At 38.7% G+C, this 19,161-nt stretch overlaps 1 protein-coding gene and 1 long non-coding RNA gene across 2 annotated transcripts in view; one reads left to right on the top strand and one right to left on the bottom strand.

The window, feature by feature from the left end:
* The window catches only part of LOC131392800 (uncharacterized), a 214,016-nt gene that overhangs the window by 97,658 nt on the left and 97,197 nt on the right, over window positions 1–19,161 (bottom strand). The gene's annotated exons all lie outside the window — the stretch shown is intronic.
* CYYR1 (cysteine and tyrosine rich 1) overlaps window positions 1–19,161 on the top strand; it is a 108,065-nt gene that overhangs the window by 66,822 nt on the left and 22,082 nt on the right. The window lies entirely within an intron of this gene.

Genomic DNA, 19,161 nt, shown 5'->3' with positions numbered 1-19,161 from the left:
TTAAGAAAGACAGAACTTAAATATTTGAAAACATGTCCCACCACTCAAGAACAGATTCATTCCAGATTATCTCACTAATATCCTAAATAAATGAGGCCCTCTGAATATTCTCTCCATTATGATAGTACCTCCAAGTGTTTTTAATGGTGATAAAATTACCCTACTGAAGTTAGAATTAATGTAATAGAGATTGATTTTTTGTGGACTCCAGTGCAGCTCTAAAATTGAACCTTGTGAAAAAAGCAAAAAGTATTTTAAGCCTATTATGAAGTCCACCCACTTTTATTTTCCTTGTCCCACCTCTCTCCAGAATCAAGTATAAAAGACACTTTTGACTACAGCACATACTCTCAGACCATATCGACAGGGCAGAATAGAAACATTTAGGCAAAAATAAACCAGCACATGTGACTAAGAAATAAAAAGAAAAAAATTCATCATCAAAAATACTCATCTACAGGAGCAGAGCACCACCTGCTCCACATATGGTATTAGAGATAAGAGAACTTAAAACGTCTTATCTTCGCTTTACTGTTAGTGACAGCTCACTGGTGTATTACAACATGGAGACAAACAATATGAAATAGAAAATATATTTGGAGTTAAATATGTTATAAATAGACTTATGACACGTGTTTTATGTATACAAGGAAATTAGAGCCCTCTGAAAGAAAAGACAGCTGCTGTAATATCTCATCCTTGTAGGTGCAAAGACGAAGAGAAATTGTAAGGTAAAAAATAATCTAACTAGGGGCCAGCCCAGTGGTTAAGTTCGCGCACTCCACTTCAGCAGCCCAGGGTTCGCAGGTTCAGATCCCGGGCGCAGACCTACGCACTGCTCATCAAGCCATGCTGTGGCAGGCGTCCCACATATAAAGTAGAGGAAGATAGGCACAGGTGTTAGCCCAGGGCCAATCTTCCTCAGCAAAAAGAGGAGGATTGGCAACAGATGTTAGCTCAGGGCTAATCTTCCTCACACACACAAAAAATAATAATCTAACTATTCTCTATTTGCTCAAAGGTTTACAGACTGAAATAATTAGTGTACAGAAAGGAAACAGTGAGTTTACCTTTCTCTAAAAAGTGTTTCAATTCATAAATAACTTATCCTTCTCTATTGCTCTATAAATGTAACTTACTCTTCCCGTCAAATTTGCTATGCATTTTCACCAGTTCCCTGACTATCCTCCAAAACAAGTAACATTCATATCTCCATTTCATCTCTTCTTGCAAGACCCCCCAAAAAATGCAGTTCTCAAATTTATACCTAGTGAATGAATTCTACCCCTGCTGCATTTTGAATTGGGGAAGAAAATATCCTTGATGTCTTTGCCTTGGTTTTATTTCTGAACTTCTCTACCTTTAGTCCTTTGCCTTCCTATATAGACTATTCTAAATTTCCAAGGCACATTGTTTGAGTCATTACATCCTGGGTATATAAATCAGTGCTTTATTTTAAAAATTTAGCTGGAGTTTTTAGGATGCAAAGAATATTTCAGTATGAATGTGTTTATGGTCTCGGATTGTCAGGTTTTGTTTTTGCTTTGATTTTTCTACTCGGATGTTATGCATATTCCTTTCTACTCTAAGGCACTGAGCTACTACGGCAAGCAAGCCAAGATCCTTTGCTGTATGTTTTTTTCCACAATCATTAAAATATACTTATCTGTTGACACTTTTAATAATACTTATCAGCTCTCTCTCATGGTGTGCTCTTCATCTTCAGTACATTTTGCAGACCATCGTTAATTCTTACAGCACTTCAAGGAGGTAGATAAGTGGGCATTACTGGTCAGATTTTCATTTGGTCTAACTGTGGGAATCCTTCCATCGAGATAACAGAATGAAATTGGGACCCATTATCTCTACTGTACAGTTGAAGAAAATGAGACCAAAAGATTAAGTGATGAACCAAGGGGAAAGAGAGAGTCTGTGTGAACAAAGTGGAAAATATTTTTCAATTTCAACTCTCAATCCTGAATCTTTTGTATTTACCTTGTTACAGACCTCTCTCTTGGCCAAAGAAAACAAATGGAACCTGTGTGTGATGTTCTAGAAACTTCTGTATAACACTTCTGAGAATTATAAGAAGTGATAAAATTAAAGAAAAACATTATTTCATAATCATGCCATGACTAGGGAATTGGGGAAGCATCTATTCAGAATGGTCCTTTGCCACCTTACTGATTGTGTTTTGAGAAAGTATGTCAATTACTAGGATTTCTTAGACGAAATGTCTGTCTTTTTCTTTGAATGTCTAAACAGTGTATTGAACAAGCATATTGCTTCATAGATAAGCAAAACACAACTCTGTCCCACTACCGTTTTACAGGAAGCTTTTCCCCTCTGATGGCTGAACATTTGGCAGATCTGTGACTTTTCTGCTCAGTCTTAGTCCTTACATCTTCTAAGTTTCCAAACCCTCTCATTCGGAAATTTTAAACGTCTAATCTAAGATGTCAGCAAACATCTCAGACTTCATGCCAAGCTCCTCCCCATCATCTAGCGGAGGACAGTAGTAGGTGGGTCACCTGTGTTCAGGGAGAAGGGTGTGGCCAATCGCTCTTTTTTCCCACCCGTTTTCCCCCCAGCAGGCCCATCCTCCCAGTGCGCCCCCACCAGTGTGAGAGCGGGAGGGAAGAGAGAAAAGGAAGTCATAGGAAAGTTCTGGCTCAGCTCCTGATACGTAACTAGCTTCCTGCCTTCTGCTGGGCCCCTCTGAAAGCAGCCCCCAGGACTTAGCAGAGTTTCTCCGCTGCTGGTTTCGTGGCCTTGCTGACATCTAATTCAGGTGACTGCTGTCCCTTCCTCCCTACACACCTCCTGGCCTTCCATCATCCACTCCAGCCCCAGACTCAGCAGTCTCCCCTGTTGCAGCCACATTGCCCCCAAGATGGTTCTCTCAGGACCTAGAACAGCTCCCAGCTGCCTTTTTATCCCGCATAGCCCACATCTGGTCCACAGATAGTCAAATTCCTTGCCTGTTATGGACTGATTGTTTATGTCCCCCCCAAAATTCATATGTTGAAGCCCTAACCTCCAATGTACTGGTATTAGGAGGTGGGGCCTTTAAGGGGTGATTAGGTTAGATGAGGTCATGAAGGTGGAGCCCCCATGATAGGATTAGTGCCCTTCTAAGAAGAGGAAGAGACACCAGAGCTTTCTCTCTCTCCCATGTGAGGATACAGGGAGAAGGCAGTCATCTGCAAGACAGGAAGAAGGCATTCACCAATCTGCTGGCACCTTGATCTTCAACTTCCCAGCCTCCAGCACTGTGAGAAAATAAATGTCTGTTGTTTAAGTCACCCAGTCTATGATATTTGTTGTATAGTAGCCTGATCTGACTAAGAAATTGCCCTATATTTGGCTGGGGTTTAAATTCCCCAGGCCCAGCCCTCTCCCCTCCCTCCCTGCACAGCCATAGATCCCTCCTCTGGCCAGAAAATAGCACATTCTATTCATTTTTCCTCCTCTTCCTATTTTCTTTCCCATTGCTTAAGACCATAATTCTTCTCCTTCAGCCAATCTGATCCACTCACTGATATTTTGGCATTCCATGTGCATTCAGACCCAGCAGATTTTCACTAATATAACTTCCAGCTTGTCTGTCCAACCTCATTTCCGGCCTCACTCATGAATGCCCTTAGATCCTGCTCTACTGGACTTCTTCAGTGTCCTAGATGTGCTGTGTTCTCTCCCTCCTCTGGTGTCTTTCTCTTGTCTTGCTGTTAGTTTCCTGTGGCTGCCATAACAAATTACCGAAAACTGTAGCTTAAAATAACAGAAATTTGTTTGCCTAATTCTGGGGGCCAAAACTCTGAATACAAGCTGCCAGCAAGGCCGTGCTCCCTCTGGAGGCTCTAGGGGAGAATGCTTCTTGCCTCTTCCAGTTTCTGATGGCTGTTGACATTCCTTGGCTCATGCTCAAACCTCTCCTCTCTGGTCGCATTGCTTTCTCCTGTTCTATCTGTCAAATCTCCCCAGTGTGTCTCTTATAAGGACACTTGTCATTGGATTTAGAGTCCACCCAGATAATCCAGGATGATCTCTTGATCTCAAGATCTTTAATTTAATCACATCTGCAAAGACCCTTTCCAAGTAAGGTAACATTCACAGGTTCTGGGAATTGGGACATGGACATACCTTTTGAGAGGCCACCATTTAACCCACTATATTTGCCAATGCCTTTCCTCACCTCTATTGCAACTTCCCAGTTGGTGTCTCTGTCTCCATTCTTGCTTCTTACAATCTATTCGTCATTCTACTGATGTCCTCCTGAAACTCTATTCCTGCCACCAATCCCCCTGCTTTGCAGTCTCCCCTTTATCATGGCTTTCAAGGCCCTTCACAAGCTCGTCCCAGTCTAGCTGTCCTAACCCATCTGCAACCATTAGTCAAACACCTTCCTGCCATCAGAACTATGTACAGTACTTGCTGGACTGAACTTTTCTCTCTTAAAATATGCCCTGCTCTCTCTCACTTTCCCACAGGTTGGTTCCTCTTCTTGAATACTCTTTTTTTTTTCCTTGACTAACTCCGTTTTCAAATCTCGTTTTGATTACTGCTTCCTTAATATTTCTTAATATCTTGTTGTCTCACTATCTTTCTTCCCTGGTAGAGGTCAAAGCAGATGCCTTCATGATCACTGTTGTATCCATAACTCCTAAACAAACATCTGACTAGGTACTTCATCTATAATTGATGAATATATGAAGAGATATGTTCTTCACTCTTATTTGAGAACTTATCAAGTGTAAAAGATGGAAATCTTGTAAAGCTGATGTCAAATTTACCTACTCGAAATTTCAAACCAAATGAAAATATATGATACAAATGAAATATGGGAACTCAATTTGAGATTCAGTCAGACTTTTTAATTCATTGGAGGGCATAACATCAATATTTACACATGGGTCTCCTGAAAAACCCATGTTTTGCTTGCCTTTCAATGTAGAAAAGAATGTGTGTTTCTTAGGCGTTTTAAAACATAACATTTAGGGGCCTTGATCTTAAATTGATTGATCCCCAAAAAGCAATTAGTTTCACATTATCACAATATTGTTGTCAGAGGCAGTATGTATGACTCTTTCTCAGATTGGTCATACAGACATGAGCCACACTTCACTGAGTCGGTGGCATTTTAATAACTTGAACTTAAAGTAGTAAAAGACCAAATTATATTTCTTTGCCCCATGTGGTGCTAGAACTTCCCTTAGAGAATAATATAAGAAGCAAACTATCCACTAGTAGTAGAAGGAAAAAATAAAGGCTAAGATTTATGGAATAGAGCCGAAAGGCTCTATGACCATTTTTGTTTGTAGGCATGCTTCTGATAGCCCTCCTGTTAGCTGATTTGCTTTTTTAAAAATGACCTTGTCTTTCTTATAGAATCAAATCCAAATTCTTGTTAAAGGGTTTATTTTGTGTTTTATGACTTGAATAATACAAGATTGATGAAACAGTCTTTGAAATCATGAACTGGTGAATTGATTGGCATAATCCCAAGCTGTTTACATAAAATAAGTTATTGGTGGTATTCCCTGGAATGTTTATGGTTTGAGTTTCCTGATGAGGAAAGGTGGGGAAGGGGTCATTTGCAAATTAAATCTGAACAAATGTAAGAATATTTCAAGGACCCGTCAAAGTTGTTAAGACTGTTGACTTTGAATTCAAGTAAAGAAGAAAAAATAAAAAGCTTTGGTGCCAGCACAACTTAGTTAGTGTAACTAAGTTGAGTGCTCCTTAGTAATCTTTCTACATCATCAAAACCAAGTAATTAGTATGTTACTGTCCAATTAACACCTTTCATTACCAGCACATATTTTCAAGGTTGTCATCCCACTGGGCTTTAGTGGTCCAAAAATGGTTAGGAGAAATTTGAGTAACAGTTAAAAATGACTAGAGGAAATTAAGGTTCACCTTTCCATTAAGATTCACTCACATCTGGTAGGAAATTGTTCTTCCTTGCTGAATGTGGGTTAGATCAGCAATAGAACAGGGCATTAGATAAATAATGGGTCTGAATCAATCTGGCAATTTCTAGGTTGCTGGAGTAAATTTTTCCCCATTTGGGAAGCACTAATCTGCCTATTTTCATAGAGTCAAACATATCTTTTAGTGGCTTATATATGAACAGAATAGATTGCAAGCAATTGTTCAGTTTCTATATTTCTCTAACATTTTGTTCATGTCTTACTAGTTTTGTATATTACCGATCAGAAACACTTTTTCATGTTGAATATTTGTTTTGTACACCCATGATTTCTTCCCATATGTTAAATGCGTTCAGTAGACTCAGAATATGAAATAGAATGAGGACTGAAAGGAATATAATAGTAATATTCATACTGATATTTCTTCCATGTAATCTCTGTAAAGGGAAATGTTTTGACTTAAATTACTGTCTCTTTTTTTGGATCTTATTGGACCTGCTGCTAAAATCACCTGCTTTTGTAGTTCCACATATGCGAGTCCACCTGCTGTTTCTTTCCCCTGGGCTCTGTCCCTCACCTCCTGAACAAATTTCAACTGAAACAGGAAGCTCTTAATCAGCTTGAGACCTTTTTGTTACTCCAACTAAGTGAGTCTCAACTCTGGTTCTATATTAGCACCACCAAGATAACTTTGAAAATATAACAATATCTGAATCTCATCCCCAGAGATGCTGATTTAATTGATTTGGGTTAGGGCCTGCGTGTCAGTATTTCTTTGATGATTTAATTTTAGTCTACCATGAAGCCAGAGTTGAGGACCACAGCCTTCACTCTGAGGCTAAATGGGATTGGCTCTCATATTCTTTACCAAATCAGCTACCCAGGGGGCCCATTCAGCTCTATAACTCAAGGAACCTAATAGTCACACCTGAGTCCTCAGTCCTTCATCTGTCTTGGCATGTAGTATTTCCAGGGCCCACCACTGGACTTCCATGTTGTTTTCTGAGTTGAAACCCCTTACAATGTCTCATTCTAATAACAAGATTCTTGCCCCTAAAACTGAAGTTCAGAGAGGTCAAGTCACAGAGCTTGTTAGTGGTAGAAACTAGACTTAAACATTCATTTGCTGAATCCACATCCTGTGCTCTGAATCACACAATTGCATTAATCAAGATGGTTAGGCTATGCTGCAGAAACAGGTAAACCTTGAAATCTCAGTGGCTTAGCCCAACATCGTTTTATTTCTTGATCACATCAGCAGCTCGCCTCTGTGGCTTTCTCATGCTGTGACTCAGTCCCCTTGCTTGCCATCCCAGAATCCTTTAGTTCTAGTCACACAGACAAGGTTAGGTAGTAAAAGGTGAGGAAGAAACAACGAATCTTAACTGATCTTGGCAGAAAGTGATGCATAACTTCCTTTAATATTCTGTTGAGGAGAATTAGTCACACAGCCCCTCCCTTCCAAGATGCAGAGAAAGCTGGGAAATGTAGAGGACCACGTGACTCTTACTCTCTCTGCAGCTATCCTGTTGCCGGTATTCACCCACCTTAGATGGATGTGCAGGACTAAAGATGATTACTCCCTTAATTCCTTGTTGCTGTGTTTCTCCTTATTGGGTCTGCCTCTCTCTGCCCAATCTGCATTAGTTTGATAAGATAGTGATCAAGCAGACTTCCCTCCCTGTAAGTTGCATGGCTGTAAGAGTGAGTAGCCCCCAGCCTATTGGAATTTCTAAGAAATACAGTGAAACACTCAAGCACATTATAATAGCTGCTCCTAAAAATGAACAGAATCCACCTGATTTCTGAATCTTTTATTCTCTTTCTAAGAAATATCATGTAAGATATTTTCCACACCAACTGTTGTGTCATGGTATAGCCATGTTTGCTAAGATCTTTGAGACAAAACTATGTCTTTCCAAACTAGCAATAATTAATAAAGAGCTGGCTTGATAATGTGAATGAGTACATATAGTTATAATATGTAAAATATTTAATACTGCCTTGATGATTATTACATGAGCATGCACTTGAGATTGTTGCTTATATTGCCAATAAACAAGATAAGAACTATTGAAAAGAGAGATTCTCTTTTCACCTCAGAACTGGAGGTGATGTTGGGGGAGATATTTGTCTAAATAAATATAACTCAAATTATAATTAATGAATATTCATAGAACTTTGTTCTTGTTGGACTGTAATTAACTATCACACTGAAATTTAACTCTCTTCTAATCTTTCTTCAACGTTCATTAGGCTGATATTTCCACCTCTGCTTTGCTTTCTTTTCTTGACCTGTAGCAGCTGTATTATTAAAGTGGAATTTCTGCTAATTAGCTGTGGTACTGGGGAGCTGGAGGGGACTTCGGGCGTCATCTGATCCAATTAGATTCTAACTGTACAAAGACCTGGCTCGGAAGATCAGACTGCATGAAGCAATCTATGAATAACTCAAAGACTATTATTTTTAATTTATGTTTTCCAGAAGTTTAAGGACATTAGTTTCAGAGAAGGACCATTAAGAGTTCATTGATTATACAAATAAAGTGAACCTCCTATCTATGCATGCTCATTATGCTAAAAGTTTATGTAATACAATATTAAAGAGTAGATGTACCTTTTATAAACATATTCATCTTTGGAGAAAACATATGGTTAAAGTCAGACCAGTAGGCAACAAGGATAAGCAAAGTTTATCTCCTGCCCTCTCTATTTTCTCTATGACACCATCTGGGCCGGCCCCTTCCCTTCTTTCCTATAAAGATCAGAGCTTTCCCTCTGCAAAGGTCCCTTCTTTGGGAGGGATAAGAGATCTGGTGAACTAAATCACACTGGAGTGTCACACACTTATAGGGTACTGTTCTGTTACAGAACAAGCTGCCTCTAGACTTAGTAACTTTTAAGTACTGGGAATGTCCAAAAGCTTTGAGTGAGTGGGTATAGCGTAGAGTTATAATAATACTTTAGGAGTTTGAACTCGATGAGCTTAAAGCACTACTGACTTTACCTTCTACGCTGTTCTTGCACTCCTTCCTCCCCACCTTCTTCCCTGTCCCACTGCCATCGTCAAGTTCAGTCTTTCGCCATGTTTTGTCCAGATAATTACAATGGCCTTTTAATAGGACTACCTGGGTACAGCCTGGTACCCATCAAATCCACTCTCCATATTACTCTTAGACTGATCTATGCTTAGAGCTTTTCACTTGTTTTCCATAAACTCCAATAAAAAGTCTAAGTTCTTTACAGCGTTACTGAAGCCCCTCCTAATCTGCCCCCCAACCCCTGCTTATGCTTCAGCCTCACCTCCCTCTTTTCTATTCCAGCAGTTCTCGACTTTTCATGGTCCCTTAAACACATCACGATATATCACATTCCTATGGCATTTATGTTATTTCTTTAGTATGAAATGTGCTTCTTCTTGAAGCCCGTCAATTCCTTTTGATTAATTCCTAATCTTACTTTAAGATTCAGGAGGGGTTACCTCCTTCAGGAAGCTGTACTCAAGCACCGCCCAAACACACATATATACCCGCGCCCTCTTTCACTCACGTACACTCTCACATATACACTCTCTCTGCTCACACACACTCACTCTCCTCTCACATACACACACCCACACATGCCTGCACACATGCTAACACATTTGAATTAGTTGCTGTCTTCTGCTCTCATAGAAGCTAGTCCATGCCTCCCCCATCTGCACTTAACGCTGTGCGTTATAATTACATGCATGTGTGTATGTCTTCCCCGGCCTCTGTTTTCCTTGAATCTCCAACACCATATCTAGGCCAGAGAAGATACTCAAAAATGTTTGGTGTTACATGATTTATGACACTCTCAGACCTTGAGATTAGATGATTTTTTTGAAATAAGGTCTTTCAGAACAGACGGCTGCTAGAAACCCTCATAGTCCCACACTTGCCTAAAGTTACCTTTCTGATTTTGTGGTACCCCTTATATATTTAGGTGAAGGATGAACAGAACTGAAATTTGGGGGCATTTGTCTCTGTCCTTCTTTCTTTATAATTCTAGCTTATATCCATAAACTCAAATTTGGACCTGAATTCCTAATAATGTCAACTATACGAAGTTATAGCATGTGTGAATATCTGGGTCATTGTTTGCCAAAACCCTTGGCTCTGCTCCTAAAGTGACCACCTCTATCTACCCCGGGAATTTCCCCACTGGTCACACGTAGCAGGTCTGGGGACAGGCATTTGACCCAAGCTGGGCCAATGACAGTATTCCTGGCCTTGGCCAAGTGCACTGATCTAGAGGTGGGTCCCCAACTCCAGCTGGAGCAATCAACATTCCTTCTCAGGGATTGTATCTACTGGGATGAGACATGGCTGAAATCAGTTTTTCTCTCCTGGATAATTGTAAGGCATAAAACTCAGAAACTTTGGAGCTATGTAGAGGCAGCCATCTACAGTGAGAGAATGATGTTGATGCTATGAGGAGGATGTATTGCTTGTGAATGACTTCAAGAATCATTAAAAATGGGCATGAGGCTAGGTCCTAACCTGAAGCCAAAGTGTGACACTTCTGATCAACCACAGAGGCTGGCACAGGTGAGGTTATGAGCAAGACTTTCTGAGAGGTGTGATCAGGCAGGAGCTCTTGGGTCTGGGCAGCCCCAGGCTCGTGAGAGTTGTGTGCAGATAATAAATGCCAGAACTGAGCAAATCATTGGCAAGTCTAGAATAGAGACCTCCCCATCAGTCGGTGATCAGTTGCAGACTTGTCTCGGCAAAGGATGGGGACTTGCTAGGTCCAGGAAGAGGATAGCAATTGTTTGGGTGGGCAGGCCAGCTTGTAATATATAGTCTAGCAGGTAGCAGAGCCACATGAGAAAACACTGCATATTAGGAGGCACGTCGGCTCACTGCCAGGGGTCTGTTACACCATCAAGGTCTGTTACCTGCTTCAGCAGTTAATTTGGAAAGGTTTACAACCTCCAACATCCACCCCAGTCTTGTGGGAACTTTATTAAATTTTTAAATGTCTAGGCCTGAAAGGTAGCTGCTATTCTGCCGGGTCAATAACTCTGTAAGCCTCCATACGTATTTGAAGCTCTCCATGCTGGCGTCAATGGAAAGGAAAGCAGATTACTCTGAGGCCTCTGAATTTTCATAATCAGATTCAATCTCTTAAGTCTTACATGCTCTCAGGACTTAAATCTCAACAAACAGACTTTCCATAGAAATCCTTATAGTCACTGTTAAAAAACTGGTTTGTGATTTTTTGTTTTCCCACTCAAAAGATAATAAAAAGGTACAGAAGGAAAAAAAGAAAGTCCTTCTAAAGTAATCATCATAAGCAAGTTAAGGTAATAAGCTCAGTGTGAAGTTTCAGCAAAGGTTACTTCAAAAGGGTGAGCTGTGCCAAAGCAATGTAAATGAGAATATTGTATCTAGAAATAATTGGGAAGTTTTTGGGTTTGGAAGGCAGAAGGCAGGGAAACCTTTGTGCAGTGGCTGTATCTATTTAAATCTAGTTTATGATTGCATGTCTCATATATTCTTGATTTCAATACATTTTTATGAACTGTATATTAGGCAGCAAGGTGTAGTCACCCACATGGGAGACATTCTACACACTTGCCTCTGACTCCACAGTTCAATCAATCATCAGGTCTCGGAGCTTGAACTTCCCAAACATTCCAGGAATCCTTTCCTCTTCTCTGCTTCCCAACAAGACTTTGTTCATCCTTATATGCCTAGTGCTTCATAGAGTGTCTGGCACAGTGAAGAGACTCTGTAAACATTTGCCGAGAGGATGAGAGAATAAGAGCAAGGCAGTCCACTGCAGTATAAACAGCTCTGCGGTGGAAATTAAGAGCTGAGCTCTGTTCTTTACCATGAAACTCGCTAGAAGATCTTTACTTTAGCTTCTCTCAGACTTGTTTTTCTCATCCGCAAAACAAGTGGATTGGATTCTATTTCACAAAAGCATCCTCTGAGTCAAAAAACTGTTATATGTAGGGCCAGCCTGGTGGCGCAGTGGTTAAGTGCGCGCACTCTGCTGCGGCAGCCCGGGTTCGCAGGTTCAGATCCCCGACATCCACCGACACACCACTAGTCAAGCCATGCTGTGGCGGCGTCCCATATAAAGTAGGGGAAGATGAGCACCGATGTTAGCACAGGGCCAGTCTTCCTCAGAAAAAAAAAAAATAAAGAGGAGGATTGGCATCAGACGTTAGCTCAGGGCTGATCTTCCTCACACACACAAAAAAATCTATTATATGCAACTAAGAAGTAGTGTTAAGAAATCATTACTACTCTCTTTAATTTATTACATTCATGTTGTTTTTTAAAAAACAACGCTCTTTTACTGAGTATGATCAAATTCTTTCATTGTTTTCTTGTCTTAGTCTTCTATGCTTAGAGATAGTTGACCTTCAAAATCTCTCTCTTTGCTTACTATCCCATACATGGGTCTAGAATCCTTGAAGGCAGGTACCATGTATCATTCAACTTTGTATCCTAGAAACCCAGAACAGTACCTAGCACACGGTAGATGTGCGGTATATATATTTCATGAATGAAGTAAAGAATGTTGCTATCTAGTGGTAGCTGTTTAGAATTGCAGGCATAATGACAGGAATATAGCAAGAACCTTGAGGGCATGACAGGAAAATTAATCCAATTTAAGTGTGGATCAATACTACTTTTCCAAATATTGCTGTTAAGTAAACAATGAAATGAATTACATTCATGTATATTGCACAAAAAGTCTCTGGAAACTTCTGTAACTATGAATGACTGCTTTTAGATTTTGACTTACAGTATGTTATGTTGTGCTGTCTCAAAGCTATACTGACAGCTAATCAGATAATACCATTTAGAATCCACACAGTATACAGAACATATCAAGTAATATAGTTCAAGGAATCTTCCCTCAGATTCCTGTTTTCCTAAATAAAAATCAAGTATATTCATATATATATATATGGAAAACAACATTTAATTGCTATTCTTAATATTACTATTATTTTATTATATGCATTTGCTCTTTACTGAACTCACTTTACGAATCTAATATAGGAATTGGGCATTTGTTTAGAAAATTTGATCAGTGGCTATAAGTGCAAACCAACCGATTCTCAAAGGGTACTTTTTGGCTTGAATTATTCTTGCTTTCTTCATCAATCAAATCATCTACTATTGAACTCCAGTGATAAAGTGTTATTGTGTAGGTCACCCTACCATCCACAACACATGCAAGATCATTTTTTATTCTCATTTTGTATACCTCTCTGACATGTAGGCAATGTAGAGATTTCTTGAAGGTCTCTCACTGAATCATAAAAATTTAATTCTACATAAGATGGAAGATGAATGATCCCGATTTACTAGAAGTTGGATGCAATCTCATACTTCCTTGGTTTGGATATGCTTTCTCGGATCCTCTTCACAGGGATCTCAGAGTACCTGTATGCTCCTTAAAACTGCTGTTTCCACATTAAAGATTTCTTTTTGTTTACGCTGTGTACTAATCTTGGCAAAGGAGCTATATTAAGATTAAGTCAAGCAGTGTGTCACACACAGACACTCAAACTAAAATAACAGAGATTTTAATGAAATTTTAAAAAAATAGTTTGTTTCTCTCTCATGTAAAGGAAATCCAGCGATATGCAGCTCCAGGCTGATATAGCATCTCCTTGTGGCTATTAGTGATGCACACTCCATCCAACTCATACCTCCTCCATCCCTAGGCAGACTGTCCTCATGGTCCAACATGGAGACTAGAGCTCAGCCATTACACCCATATTTCAGAAAGCAGGATGGAAAGTAAGATGAGGAAGAAGGGACAAAAAGCCCATTCCAGCCATCTTTTAAGGAGGTGTCTTGAGATATGTCACAAAGTATTTTACTTACAACTTATTTTCCAGAACTTCATCACATAAAAAAAACTAACTTTAAGGGTATCTAGGAGATACAGCATTGATTTCAGGTAGCCATGTACCCAGTTAACCATCAAGAGTTCTTTTATCAAGGAAAAGGTAGAGGATAGGTATTGAAGCAAAAAAGGTCTCTACCATAGGAATAGAGTCAGTAAATCAGGTAAATTTATTCATTTAGAGAAACATTTTTAATGTTATTACTCTGAAGATAGCAGAGAAGTTACCTATAAAGCCCTCAAGAAAGAGGATATGTTGAGTGAAGTTACTAGAGAGAAGGACTAACATGAAAAAAGGCAAAATAAATATCTTTGGCATATCTGAATTTTACAGAATTTTTTGCAAATAATATAGACTCATTGAGAAAATCATATGGATTGGTGTTTATACCCTCCATAAGTATTTCACACATGGAATTTTGATGATATTTAGTAATAATTTAACCACTTGAAATTATAATCATCTTATTTGATATATATAGATATATATATAGCTAGATATAGATATAGATACAGACACAGAGACACAAAGACAGATACAGATACAAGATACAGATACAGATGCAGATACAGATATAGATATAGATGTTGACAGATTTCTTGGGTCCTATTGCTAATAATGGAATTTACAGAACTATCTACTCTTAATATTGAAAACCATACTCCATTGAGTTTGTTTTTCTATTCCTACCATTCTGTAATGATTTACTAAAACAATAGAGAGGAAAATGCATCCTTTTTAAATTAAGCAAGTCAGAATTTTACTAAATTATGTACCTTATAAATTGCCAGTAAGTTTAGAATAAAATATTGGTTTTGAGGAACTGATGAACACAAAAATATTATATTACCATATTTTAATGCATTGGCCAAAAGAAAGGATTATTGACCGAACGGAATAGTTAGAAAAAGAATTTCACCAAGTGTTATTTTTCTCATGTGTGCATTTTACTTTCATCTCTGCTGTTGGAATAATAGTTTTTTCATTGTTTTAATTCCTCACATAGGGATTATCATAAATAAATGATTATTTAATTGTCACTTTAATAAAAAGGTAAAAATGCTTTTGCTACACTTATAGTTTATTTTTCTTTGTAATAGGAAATGAACTCATTTTAACTTTATTCTTTTGAAATTGTGGTCATTTTTTCCAGAAAACTCTCTTCTAAAAATTTTACCACTTGCTTACATACTTCCTAAAAACTCTTATGTCCATGTGAAAAGTTTCTCCTAATGGAAATATTCTATAATTCTGCCTGCATCTTATATGGGCATCAAATATATCTATGGTCTTTTTTTATTTTCCTATTTTATTGGGACTGATGTTACATAATTATTGCATATAATATTCATAAATCCTTTGTATTATGCTGTTTTATAAAATGCATTTGTAAATTGGTCATGTCAGAGAAGAAGGGAAATAGTATAATGGTATTCTTTTCCTATCTACTATTTACCTTAGACATTATGTAATAGTAAGACCATGTCAAGCTATATATATTAAGTTATTGTATAGCAGTGCTGAGCCTAAATGTGTGTCGTAAATGTTATTGTAACAATTGCAACATTATCAGAATCTTTTTTACTTATGAAAAGCTATTTATGGAATGAAATGTGTTATCTCTGAGCCTTGTTATAAACCACAGTTTCATAGTATCATTAAAGCCACTACAAATACATTTAGTATCTTACTTATAAAGTCTCATTTTGGTATAAATTTTCAATCCATAATTTTGTTCAAAATTTTTTTATTATCAGCAAGTGGTCAGTGTCTACCCATGGAGCTAAACAGTACACACTGATACTTACATGCATCTACAAAGATTTTTGGAGAACAGAGAAGGGAGCACATGGAGTGTTTTCCTCCTGACACTAACCAAGTCTTATATCTACTGGGTGTCCTACAATTCAATTCAATTCTGACACTAACTACCCGGAGTTAATATCAGACTCCACAGATCTAAGGGCTTAGTCCTACTAGAGTGCCTTCACTTCAGATGCCAGTCACAAGTATGGAGTCCCCAGGTAACCCACACTTCTGTCCAACTTGGCTACAAAGTCAAAGATTCCCACAACCTCCTCCTTCAGGTTTGATTAATTGCTAGAACAACTCACAAGACTCAGGGAAACACTTTACTTACTATTACCAGTTTATTATAAAGGATACAGCTCAGAAACAGCCAAATTGAAGAGATGCATAGAGCAAGGTACAGAGGAAGGGACATGGAGCTTCCAGAGCTTCTATTCCCTCTTTAGGTGCTCCACCCTCCCAGCAGCAGCGTGCTCAACAACCCTGAAGCTCACTGAACCCCATCATGTAGGGGTTTCTATGGAGGTTGCCTTCTGTAGGCATGATTGCTTAAATCATTGGCCATTGGTGATTAATTCAATCTCTAGCCTTTGCCCTCTTCCCTGGAGGTTAGAAATGGATCTGAAAGTTCCAACCCTCTATCATGGTTTGGCTTTTCTGGGGACCAGCTCCCATCTTAAAGCTGTCTAAGGGCCCCCAGTCACCAGTCATCTCATTAGCATACAAAAGACACTTCTGTCACTCCAGAGATTCTAACAGTGTTAAGAGCTGTGTGCTAAGAACCTGGGACAAAAACCAAATATTTATTTTTTGTTATGCCACAAAGCTTGAGTAGTTTTTGTACTGAAGTAACATCAGAAATGTACCTCAGTAAATAATATTGGTAGAGATAATCAACCTTGCAGCTTTTATGAGTTTCCAGTTAATGGAATTAAAAGAACTTCCAAATATCATAGAATGTCAAATTTTTAGTATGAATTGCCCTGCCTATCCTACTGCTTGCTTTGTTACAATATCATTAGTGGCATAACTTTTTAGAAAAAGTCATCCAGGGAAAGCAACATTTAATTTATTCACAAGTGAATTAAATCAGAGATCAGTACACTTTTTTTATAAAGGGTTGGACAGTAAATATTTTGGGCTTTGTAGGCCATGTGTTCTCTCTCACAACTGCTCCATTTCGACATTTAGCACCAAAGCAGTCAGACAACATGGAAACAAATGGGTCTGGCTTTGTTCCAAGAAAATTTTATTTACTAAAACAACTAGTGGGCCCCATTTGGCCTATGGCCTTAGGTTGCCTACTTCTGGACTAAACTGACTGAAAAAGCCTTTGTTAATATGAATAATTAAAAAAAATTATTTGCTGGGGGCTGGCCCAACGTTATGGTGGTTAAGTTCACACACTCCGTTTCAGCAGCCCGGGGGTCACATGTTCGAATCCCGAACGTGGACCTACGCACCGCTCATCAAGCCATGCTGTGGCAGCATCCCACATACAAAATAGAGGAAGATGGGCACAGATGTTAGCTCGGGGACCATCTTCCTCAGCAAAAAGAGGAAGATCGGCAATGGATGTTAGCCCAGGGCCAATCTTCCTCACCAAAAAAAGAAAATATTTGCTTATACAACCTTGGATTTTTTGCCTGTTGATTGTTGTATTCTAACAAGAAAACGTGTTTTTTGTACTAAGCTCCACAGAATTATTAAATACCATGAAAAGATAATCATTTCTGAAATTTTGTAGAATTCATAAAAAGGTTTTGCAGTAGCCTCCTGAAAACAGAAAGTTCTCTTTGCATACATATTTACCCAAATTATGCCTTATAATCCAGAAAATCAGCAGTTAAAACTTAAAAACTTAACAGCATCAAAAAGAAGTTGTATTTCTCCCTTCTCCGGAGAAAAATGCCCTTTCAGGTTTCATTTAAGAATTAAGATGTGCCATTAAGAAATATTTTCATTACAGAGAAAGAATTTGGGGGGGCCAGCCCCGTGGCTTAGCAGTTAAGTGCATGCACTCCGCTACTGGCGGCCCGGGTTCGGATCCTGGGTGTGCACCGATGCACCACTTGTCCAGCCATGCTGAGGCAGTGTTCCACATACAGCAACTAGAGGGGTGTGCAACTATGATGTACAGCTATCTACTGCGGCTTTGGGGAGAAAAAGGGAAAAAACAAAGGAGGAGGATTGGCAATAGATGTTAGTTCAGGGCCGGTCTTCCTCAGCAGAAAGAGGAGGATTGGCATGGATGTTAGCTCAGGGCTGATCTTCCTCACAAAAAAAAAAAAAGAAAGAAAGAAATGGATTTAAAAAAAAGAATTTTGTGAGTGATAGTTCCATAATAGTTTAATAAATGTGAGTGAAGTAGCTTAATTCATGTATTTATTACAGATTTTTTGAGCATCTTCAATAGGCACAGGAAAAGATTTGGAATCATAGGATGTATAGATAGGTCAATGACATTGTTTTTGTGCTAAAAACCTAATTAATATTAAAAGCTATGTCTTTAAAGATATTTATCACAGTTTTCACCTCTTCTATAAAGGTGTTTACATATTGTGCTTTAAAAAATCACTTTACAATGATTTTTAAAAAATACCTTTTATTGCAGTATTCTATTTTTCAAAAACACATTACCAGAGTAGACGTACTTTTCCCTATTCCTCCTTCTAAGTATAACTTAAAAACCTCGACATTGTATATAAAACAAACAACAAAACTCTGAAAGGTTAAGAGAAGAAGGCAGAGCAGTTAGGAACCTCGTGGGCTGAAGAACAACACAATAGTGAGCTCCCTGGGTTTTCTTTTTGCCTCATTTCTCCCAAAGTTGGAGGTAAAGGAAGCTGGCAATCTGGAAGCACCAATGGGCACAGACAATTAAGCCCCAACAAAAGCCTGATCTCTCAGCCAAAGGACCCAGAGAGAGTCAGCCTAGCAAGACGGGAAACTTTTAGGTGATGACAATTTGACTACAGCCAAACTACAGAAAAAACACACAGCCCATCTGAACGCCTACCAGCCAAGGTCCAGTGGGGAGCCCAGATAGAACAGAAGAGCTCCAAAATATGTGGCGCAAAACTGATAGACTTGAAAGGAGGACTAGACGAATCCACAATTATAATTGGAGACTTCAACATCCCCCCTCTACAATTAGAACAACTAGACAGAAAATCAACATGGATATAGAAGAACTGAACAACATCATCAATCAACAGAATCTAATCAACATTTATAAAACGTTCTATCCAGCAACAGGAAAATATACAGAACCCAGAAATAGTCCCAAACAAGCATGGCCAACTGATTTTTGACCAAGGTGTAAAAGCAATGCAAGGAAGAAGGATAGTGTTTTCAGTAAATGGTACGGGAGCAGTTGGATGGATATCCGTGAGCAAAACAATCAACCTCAACCTGTCCCTGACACCTTATACAAAAGTTGAACAAAAATAGATCATAAGTTTAAATATCGAACATAAAACTGTAAATCTTATAGAAGGAAGCATAGGAGAAAAT

Source organism: Diceros bicornis, chromosome 27 (genome assembly GCF_020826845.1).
Source record: "Diceros bicornis minor isolate mBicDic1 chromosome 27, mDicBic1.mat.cur, whole genome shotgun sequence".
Classification (NCBI taxonomy): Eukaryota; Metazoa; Chordata; class Mammalia; order Perissodactyla; family Rhinocerotidae; genus Diceros; species Diceros bicornis.
The sequence above is the reverse complement of the archived record's forward strand: the minus strand, read 5'-3'. Positions and strand labels throughout refer to the sequence as shown.